The sequence below is a fragment of the Orycteropus afer genome, unplaced genomic scaffold, assembly GCF_000298275.1.
Source record: "Orycteropus afer afer isolate SDZICR_OR568_19922 unplaced genomic scaffold, OryAfe1.0 scaffold00018, whole genome shotgun sequence".
Lineage (NCBI taxonomy): Eukaryota > Metazoa > Chordata > Mammalia > Tubulidentata > Orycteropodidae > Orycteropus > Orycteropus afer.
In genome coordinates, this window is record NW_006921605.1 from 9,599,160 (window position 1) to 9,603,975 (window position 4,816).

The 4,816-nt window shown below is 38.8% G+C and overlaps 1 protein-coding gene across 1 annotated transcript in view; it reads left to right on the top strand.

Moving 5' to 3' along the window:
* The window catches only part of SLC39A11 (solute carrier family 39 member 11), a 429,583-nt gene that overhangs the window by 85,858 nt on the left and 338,909 nt on the right, over positions 1–4,816 (top strand). The gene's annotated exons all lie outside the window — the stretch shown is intronic.

A 4,816-nucleotide genomic window follows, 5' to 3' on the forward strand; every position in this document is an offset into this window, starting at 1 on the left:
AAAAAAAAAAAAGAGTATAAAAACATGGCTGTAAAGATCACACAATTTTCAGGATATTTGATACCTCTATTTGGTAGTAAGAGAGAGGAGCTTCAATTCTTTCTGGAATATTTTATTTAAAAAAATTTGAAGTAAATAGGACAAAAGGTTAACCTCTAGTAAATCTAGGTGATAGGTACCTAGGTTTTCATCTTTTTATCTTCGGTATTTTTCTGAATCTCTGAAGTAGTTCTTTCAAAAGGAGTCTTTAAACTATGGATAAAAACTACTTATAATAAAAGAAAATGACATCACAGTGAAGGAAAAGTAAATTGTGTTTGACAATGGGTCTGATAGAGACTGGAGGAACCCCGAGACTGTGGCCATTAGTCACCCTTCAAGCCTGGAACTGAGTTCACTGCTGTGGCTCATTTTTCAGGCAAACAATAGATAGGTCTCTGGTAGCGTAGTGCCTAAGGCATTTGACTGCTAACCGGAAGGCTGGTGGTTCAAACCCACCAGCCACTCCTTGGAAGGAAGGTTGGGCTACTTCCATGGTGATACTGCCTCGGAAACCCAAGGAGGGGTTGCTGTGAGTCGGTCCGACTCGACGACACATAACAACAACAACATAAGGTAAACTAACAGTAGGCAAGTACTCACTCCCTAGGACAATCAACCACAGGCGATCTGAAGGGCAGCATTTGCCCAAGGACAAAGTTCAGAAGACAGGAAGGGTGAGGAAAGGAGGAGGAATGGAAACAGGAAACAAGGGAGGAAATGAGATGAGTGCATTACATTGTGGGGATTACTATCAATGGCCTGAAATAAAATATGAACTATTGAATGGAACACTGATTTACTCTTTAATCCTTCAACCAAACCACAATAAAAAGGTAAGAAAAAAAGAGAGAGAATGTAGTCAATATCACTGAATTGTACATGTAGAAATTGTTGAATTGGTGTATATTTTGCTGTGTATATTGTCAACAACAACTACAAAATAAATTTAAAAAAGAAAAGGAAATTCCTACCTTGAATGTGTTCACACCATTATGCATATTGCCTGTTTTTTTTTTTTTTTTTTGGGTGGTGGTGATGTATGCTTCTAAATTTGATGACTGGGAATTGAGTTCTCAGAATTTTGCAGTTTCTGGATTTGTAACTGATTGTAAGAATTTATTCTCCATAGTCATCAAGGTGCTGCATTGGTTTCAACTTCTGTATTCTAACTGCTAAACCAAGCAGGGCACCAAGATGGCGTGTGCCACTGCTTCTTATTTTGTTCAATTAAGTTTGAAGCCTAATGCTTGCTTCTGAAATGGAATATTTGTGCTGTTATGCCTTTTTGTGTAATGAGACAGATAAACCATTTACAGCCTTGTCTGCAAATAATCTCAGAATATGGGCAGCATGACCCATTTTTATAGTGTGTAATTTGGGATCACTTCTCGTCGAAAGAGCAAAATGCTTTAATGATGAAGACACGAGAAAATACTAGAGAGCCTCTTATAAGAATGTTCATTTTATTGTGGGTAACAGTTATGTCTCCAAATAATTGTGGTTGCAATATCTGGCTGTGAAGTCCATCACTGGAATAGCAGTACCCCAGGACTCAGCTACTGATGGATACTCTAGGCAGTGCCCTAGAAGTCATTGCCAAGGTGGGGACTTACTACTTTTCTCAGTGAATACAAAATTCAGCATCTTGAAACAGGGGGGTGGGGGTTGGGGGGGAAACCCAAAACTTTCTGCACTCAAAGTCTGGCTTGATAAACTATAGGAGGTTAGGACATATGACAAATTGTCATTACAAGTTAACATCCTTTTCAAGTACAGTGATAGTTTCTTAGAACAAGTAGATGCCCTTTAAAAATTCTGTTGAAAAGCAAAAAGGACATCAGGCTGGATTATTTAAAGGTAACTTATATCCTTAAGCTATATCTTGAGATAGTGTAAACAAAATGATTTGACATAAATGGAATATTTATGCCCTTGTTATTATCAGACATGATATTTATTCTAAGCAGTGAATGAAACAGTTGTCCTGTGTGTTCCTGGTTCATTGTTATCGTGGTAAAACCACTTCATTGCACGTAAAAGGACTGAACAGTCAGAGTGAGAGAGAGAGCAGAGGCAGTGAAACACTGTGAAATGCAGCAGAGCGTAGCCAAGCTGTGAACTTGAACATCGAGCATTTAGTGGGCAGGCCAGCTGTTTTCTTCACCAGCCTTCTCAATTTCATTTACTGTAGGAAATTTCCTTAAAAACTGGTACCTGCATTTTTAAAAAGGGAGCCATGATGGCACAGTGATTAAGCACTCAGTCGCTAACCAAAAGGCTGGCAGTTTGAATCCATGCAGCTGCTCTGAGAACTGCCTGGCAGTCTGCTTCTGTAAAGATTACAACCAAGAAAACACTACCAGGCAGTTCTACTCTCTAACACCTGGAGTTGCTAAGAGTGGGAATAGATTCCATGACCCCTAAGGACAACATTTTAAAAAATGGATATCCATGACAAGGTAGGATCTTCTTCATTAAAAAAAAAAAAGGAACTGTTTATAGTTAACCTTTCAAAAGCTTCTATTCACAAAATGAATAGCTGTTCTTGCAAAAATGAGCAGTTGGTGATTTAAAACAAAACATGGGCCTGAGTGTTCTTTAATTTGTTTCGGATATGCCCAGCTAACAGATCTGTGCAGCTAACAAACAGAAACAAAACACAAACTGGTTGCTGTCTTTCATATGGATGTCTTATTTCTGGTTTGTGGACACTTTTTGCACTCTGCTGTGGGCCTACTGTCATGAAGTATGCTTTGCTTCCCTAGGATACAAGACAAGAACACTGGAAGAAATAACCCTCATCTGCCATTTATTTTTTGTTCATTCATTTTGTCTGTGTATTTTTATTGTGATAAGTATATATTTAACAAGAAGCTCTGGTGGCATAGTGCCTAAGGCATTTGACTGCTAACCAGAAGGTTGGCGGTTCAGACCTACCAGCCACTCCATGGAAGGAAGATTGAGCAACCTACTTCTATAGAGACTTACTGCCTTGGAAACCCAATGGAGGGTGCTATGAGTCGGAATCCACTCGATGGCAGTGAGTTTTATTTATTTATTTATTTTTAATTAACAAAACATTTGCCATTTGAACATTAATTAGTTTCATCATGTTATGCAACCCTCACCAGTATCAGTTTCCCAATTATAAATCATCCTTAACAAAAGTTCAGTACCTACTAAGTGTTGACTCCCTCTTTCCACTCCCCTCCCTCCCTCCCACCTCTTTGTTGTTGCTACTGGCTGTTGAGTCGGACTCAACTCATACTGACCCCTCCTTGGGTATCCAAGGCAGTATCACTATGGAAGTTGATTGCCCAACCTTCTTTCCAAGAAGTGGCTGCTGGGTTTGAACCAAGTGCCTTAGGCATTACGCTACCAGAGCTCCCACCTCTAGTGATCACTAATAAACTTGGGTTTCTATACATTTGCCTGTTCTAGATATTTCATATAAGAGGAATCATGCAATAGTTGTTCTTTTATGTGTGACTTATTCACTCAGCATCACGTTTTCAAGGTTCCTCCATGTTGCAGCATGTATTAGAACTTCATTTCTTTTCATGACTGAGTAATATTCCACCATTCCAAAAGTATTGAACAATGCAGTAAGCATTGAAAGAAGCTGGAATACACAAAACCGCTGTGCCAAAAAGAATTGGTCAACCTTCAACCATTTCAGGAGGTAGCATATAATCAAGAACCTGTAGTACTGAAAAAAGAAGTCCAAGCTACACTGAAGGCACTGGTGAAAAACAAGGCTCCAGGAATTGATGAAATACCAGTTGAGATGTTTCAGCGAACAGATGCAATGCTTGAAGTGCTCACTCATCTATGGCAAGAAATTTGGAAGACAGCTATCTGGCCAGCAGTTGGAAAAGATCCATTAAAGTGCCCACTCCAAAGGAAGGTGATCCAACAGAATGTGGAAATTATTGAGCAATATCATTAATATCATATGCAAGTAAAATTTTGCTGAAGATAATTCAAAAACAATTGCTGCAGTACATCGATAAGGAACTGCCAGAAATTCAAGTTGGATTCAGAAGAGGACATGGAATGAGGATGTCATTGCTGGATGGATGGATCTTGGCTGAAAGCAAAAAATACCAGAAAAATGTTTGTCTATGTTTTATTGACTATGCAAAGGCATTTGACTGTGTGGGTCATAACAAGGTATGGACAACATTGCAAAGAATGGGAATTCCAGGACACTTAATTGTGCTCATGTAGAACCTGTACATAGACCAAGAGGCAGTGATTCTACCAGAACTGGGAAGTATGGTTTAAAATCAAGAAAGGTGTACATCAGGGTATCCTTTCACCAAACTTCCTCAATCTATATGCTTAGTAAATAATCTGATACCCAGACTAGATGAAGAAGAACATGGCATCAGGATTGGAGGAAAATGAATTAACAGCCTGCAATATGCAGATGGTACAACCTTGCTTCCTGAAAGTGAAGAGGTCTTGAAGCACTTACTGAAGAAGATCTAAGACTACAGCTGTCAGTAGGGATTACATCTCAACATAAAGAAAACAAAAATCCTCACAATTTGACCAATAAGTGAGATCATGATAAATGGAGAAAATATTGAAGTTGCCAAGGATTTCATTTTGACTTGGATTCTCAGCCAATGGAAGCAACAGTGAAGAAATCAAACAACATATTGCATTGGGCAAATCTGCTGTGAAAGATTTTAAAGTGTTAAAAAGCAAAGATGTCACCTTGAGGACTAAGATGTGCCTAATGTAAGCCATGGTATTTTCGGTCACC